Source organism: Zingiber officinale, chromosome 10A (genome assembly GCF_018446385.1).
Source record: "Zingiber officinale cultivar Zhangliang chromosome 10A, Zo_v1.1, whole genome shotgun sequence".
Lineage (NCBI taxonomy): Eukaryota > Viridiplantae > Streptophyta > Magnoliopsida > Zingiberales > Zingiberaceae > Zingiber > Zingiber officinale.
Window position 1 is genome coordinate 44482568 of NC_056004.1, and position 5530 is coordinate 44488097.

At 37.5% G+C, this 5530-nt stretch overlaps 1 long non-coding RNA gene across 1 annotated transcript; it reads left to right on the top strand.

The window, feature by feature from the left end:
• Positions 1 to 2599: 2599 nt before the first annotated feature.
• On the top strand, positions 2600 to 4095 carry LOC122027410. Its single transcript, XR_006124407.1, has 4 exons — positions 2600 to 2861; positions 3044 to 3107; positions 3232 to 3442; positions 3922 to 4095. It is a non-coding gene; the product is annotated as an uncharacterized LOC122027410 (long non-coding RNA).
• The last annotated feature ends 1435 nt before the right edge of the window (positions 4096 to 5530 follow it).

The window sequence follows — 5530 nt, forward strand, 5'->3', positions numbered from 1 at the left end:
AATCAGTCTACTCAACCTTCATTCAATTTCAAATCATGGTGTGATGTGGTGGGCGACCCATGTAAGGGGAGGGTGTACGGATTTGGATGCAATCAACATTTTAGAAGATCATATAATGGAAGTTCCAATGAAATGTGCTCTCATGAGAAGAACAAGGAATTATCTCAAGAAATTGAAGACATGTGTGCTATTAGCAAGAGGATGGAGGAAGAAATTACTGAAAAAAAAAATAAATTGGAACTCGTTATCAAAGAAAATAGACAGAGGGAAGAACAACTTATCGAGAAAGGTAGGCAAAGAGAAGAAAATCTAAAAGAGATGATTCGTAAAATGATTCAAGAGGCGGGATTTACAAATCATTTATATCCAGGAGGATCTAGTCCCCGTGAGCGTCGTGATAAGCGAAATAAAGATTAAATTACTTTATCTTTGATTAATGGTTAAATGTATTTAGATGATGTAAATATTTATTTATTCCAATATTAGTTTTATGATACTTTTGCATTAGAAATTAATTGTTTTAAAAATTTTAAATTTGTTTGAAATGTGTGCTTGTTAAAAGTATCATGTAGATGATAAATATAAATAATATTATAAATTTAGTGATAAATTTAAAAATGACTATATATAGATTTATAAATAAAATTATAAACAGATTTATAAACAGATTAAAATCATATTTAAGATGTTATTTGAGACAAATTAATGATGGGTTTAAAACAAAATTCGAGACAGAATTTATAAATCGAATTATAAATGAATTTATAAATAAATTAAAATTATATTTTTTTATGTAATTTGAGACAGACTAATGACAAATTTAAAACAAAATTAGAAACAGATTTATATTTTCAATTAATTTCATTTGGTCAAATAAAAACAAATTCACAAAAAAAATTTTACTTTGTTTTTGAAATTTGAGACGGAATATTTCCGTCTCAAATTTAGCCACGGGAGTTTCACTAACGGATATTGGAAACAGAATATTCCGTCTCAAATATTCTTTAGAGATGGAAAAATGACTATCAGAGACGGAATTTTTCATCTCTGAAGTCCTATTTTCTTGTAGTGCCAAAATCATCACAATTTATTGTGATAATAGTGGTGCAGTAGCAAACTCGAAGGAACCACGAGCCCATAAGGGGAGTAAACACATTGAGCGCAAGTACCACCTGATACGAGACAGTGTAAAGCGAGGAGAAGTTGTTGTCGCCAAGATTGCATCAGTAGATAACCTAGCAGATCCTTTCACTAAGGCCCTTCCGGTAAAAGCTATTGATCAACATGTTGAGGGGATGGGAATCAGATGTATGGCAGTGTTTATGGCAGCATAGTCTTTTAGTATAAGTGGGAGATTGTTAGAATGTATACTAAAAGTCTAGCTTTTATATAAACATTTATTTGGAAATAAGAATCATATTGGTCAAATGTCTACATTTATATGCTAAATGTAGTTGTTCATTTAATTTATATTGAAGATAACATGGTGTGTGGTGTCACACAGAAGATCATGTTATCATTTCCTTATAAATTATAAATAGTTGCTCACAACCAAGATGGAATGGGACAAACCATTGGAATGGTTGTAGTGTAATTTGGTATTAGTTTATCTTGACTATAAAATTACACTAGTACACTCTGAGTGTATTGAGTAGGACCATTTGAGGTTGTTCTTTTTATACTGACTGTAAAAAGAATAGAACCTCTGCTATTATAGAAATGTGTACTCTTAATCATGATATAATAACAAGCACATATACTTAATATTTATTTCTTTAATTTATCAAAGGGTGAGATTTAGTTCATTAAATCAAAAGACTCAATAAGTTGGGAAATGATATTATTTATATGGTGTGTTGTTGATTATAGAATGAAACTGTGTCCTAGTGATCTAGGTTGATGATGTCCCCTTGAGGAGCTCATAAGGATTGTCATGTAAACCTTGTAGGTGGACTTAGTCCGACATGACAATAATGAGTGGTATTACTCTTGGAGCTAGATATTAATTAAGTGAGTTGTCAGTAACTCATTTAATTAATGGACATTCGATATCTTAAACACAGAGAGATTAGCACACCCATGATAAGAAGGAGCTCATATTGTAATATGGGATTGGTGCGGTAGTGCAATAATAACTCATTAGTAGTATGAGTTATTATTGATGAACTTGAGTTGGGTGTTCAGGGCGAAAATGGGAAGCTCAAGCTCATTGGGAGACCAAAACTAATTCCTCCTCTCGATTACTGTTGTAGCCTCTTATTTATAAAGCCTTATATCTACCCAAAGCCCAACTTCTTAACCAAGCTTAAGGGCTGGCCATATCCTTGCTTGGAGCCCAAGCAAGGGGTCGGCCAAGCCAAGCTTGGAGTGTGAGATCTCGGAAAATTTAAATAAATAGGGTTATTTGGAAATAGCCTTATAAAATTTTTCCAGAATTTTTAAAAATTTTCTGGGAATTTTTCGGAGTTCGTACGACGGGTTTTGAGGGGATCAATTTCGGACACGGATAAAGCCTGTTTGGAATACCCGTTTAAGTGAGGAAAAGTTTTAATATAAATACTTTTCTTTTCTTATTTCTTTTCCCTAAACCTATCGCCGAACCCGAGCTCCTCTTCTTCCTGACTCTTCTTCTCTATTCCTCGAGCGGTCTGTTCCGGGTGATCGGCGACTCTTCCCTCATCTTCTCGGTGTCGCCGGCGCAGATCGGGTCTCGGAGCTTGGAGGATAGGAGCTAGCTGGTTTCTTTCTCCCCGTCGATTAGCAAGCGGTAGGATCTCGTCTCCTTGAGCCAACTGTCGATGCCGCTGGATCGATCCAGGTTCACCGATCGCTGGCGTGGATGATGCCTTAGGGCTTCGAGGGTAAGCGACATTCTTGGTCCTTCTTCCCTCCTTTTTCTCTAGATTTCCTTCAACTCGTGCCCTAGCAGTCGGTGATTCCAATTCCTTTCTTTCTACATCGCCGGATTTCACTAGATTAGGGCTTGATTTTGGTTATCTCCGGCCGATTGACCTTCGTTTCCTCCTTCTTGAGTTGTTCACAGAGTGAACCGTGTATCCTCAAGTTGAGTCGGATGGGGTGATACCTTCTGGAGACACTCGGTGGAGGTAAGATTTCGGTGTTGTTTGATCTATGGTTCCATGGTTTGATCTCCTCTTTGATCTATGATCTTCAATCCTAATTGATTAATGAATTCCGGTTTGATTCATTGCCTGATCCGATTGATTCCAGGGAGGATCTGTTTTGTGGATTTCAAATTGAATGCTGTGAGTTCTTGATCCAGCAATTCATCCTGTTACTGGCAGCAACAATCCCTGCTGTAGATCTACAACCAGGGCAGTGAATTGAGGTCCTGTTTCTGTGGGGTTTCCATTGGTTACGACAGCCACCTCATCTAGTAGCTCTTCTGGTTCCAGCTATCAACAGCAGTGTGTAGAATTAGGTATGTTTTTGGTTATGATTAGTTAGGATAAATGATCTTAGTTGTAGATCATAGTGAATTTTGAGTACATGAGGTATTGAAATTGGATATTAGTTTGATGATCTTGTTCTAGATGAATTTGATTTATGTATTGGATTAGGAATGCATTGGATTAATCCATGATAAGTTGATACATGATGTGTACATTTGAATTAAGGATTTTATTGATTGTGACTAGATTTACTTGCCTAGATTAATCTAATGGAATAATTAGGGTTAAGACATTTAACCCTAGTTAACTATTAGATTTAATCTAAGTTTAGATTTCTAACCTATTGGTGATTAGGGATTAGGTAACTAATCCTAATTGACCGTTAGATTTAATTAGGTAGGTTGAGATTGTATGAATTAGGGTTTTGCCCTAATTTAGTTTTAGGGATTTTATTTAGCTATTCCTTTGGATTTAGCTAAATAAAATATATATTGTTTGTTTGACACAGGACTCTGATTCGAGACAGGCGTCTCGGCCTTGGATTGCTGGATTGTACCTCCTATTTGAGGCGGGTACCCTTTGACTTATCTTTTGATAATGTCTTATGATATGTGTAGCTTATATATATTTACTAGTGGTAGATAGTAGATCATTTCTTCCCTGGTTTTAGCTAGTTGATACCTATCACATGCTTCATCTGCTAGTTGCTTTACTTCAGGATTGGATATTATATCTCTTGCCATGTGTATATATGATCATAGAGATGCATACCTATAGTGCTCTACTCTATTGGATTAGTTGCTTTACATGTATACTGGATTAGTTAATACATCATGTTATATGTGATGTCTTTAGATTTATGTTGTTTATTATCCTTGTTATATATGTGTTTATCCTTGGCATCTACACATATGGAGGAGGATATGTTCATGTATGACCATACTCGCATGATTGCATGCTGGGCGATCGACGACTCCATTATTGTTGAGCTGCCGGCCACATCGACCGCACACCACGCGACCATCGTACGGGTAGGCATGTGGTGTGTAGGTTGCCCTGGTGCTCACCGGAGGCTCCACCATGGGTAGTGTGATGGCGGCGTAGCACACCGGGTCCCTCCCCGTCATTGTGACCGGGAGATGAGCGCTCCCTCCTATAGTTGAGGTTGGAGGATAGGTGTACTCCGGCATCCCGTCCACTCTCGCTCTGAGGACAGAGCTGTCACCCCCACGCGGTCTCACCATCAGTGAGATTCGATCGGCCGGGTGACCACGTCATTTGCATCATACGCATGATCGCATTAATTATGATGATGTATTTTGGTGATCGTACGATCGACATGACAGTTATATGCTGCTCGACTATCTTTATCTGTATGTTTATAGTCGACAAGCCTCGCAGTGAGTACTTTATTTCGATTATGCATTTTCTTATTATTCTTGCTATAGATCGCATTTTACGCCTATGTTACTTTATTTATGACATCATATTCTGTTAGAGACTATACCGTAGGTCAGATGGTTAGAGAACTGTACTCTTGATCCCATGGTTTAGGAGACTGTACCTTAGGCTATTACTGGTGGATATATATTGTTGTACATGTCTATTGGTTTACCTGCGGAGTTCTTTGAACTCACCCCGTTGTTACTATTTTTCGTGTTGAGGCCGTCGGGAGATATTCCAGTCTCTTTGTCGGATTTATTCTGCTTTTGCGTCTTATATACTTGTATTGTGGGTTTGTATTGTGGACTTTATGTCGAACCTTTGGGTTTGCTGCTTTTGTTTTCCGCTGCAGATTTTCACACTACTTCGTGGATTTGTTTTCTTCGTTGTAGTGGAGTATGATGTGTACATATATCTTTGTTGGTTTTATATCGTTCTTCCTTATTAAACTGCGTGGATTGAGTATATGTTGAGCTGTGTGGAATATTGATATAAACTGCGTGGTTTGTTTCTTATTTGTATTGTATTGTTCCGGCCGAGTTTGGCCGAGGTATAGATATATGTATACTGAGATTCATATTGTCCGCCGTACAGGGGAGATGCTGTCGAAATTTCTTCGGACAGGGACTACCTGGGGCGTGACATGGAGCCCAAGCTAGGGTCGGCCAAGCCTT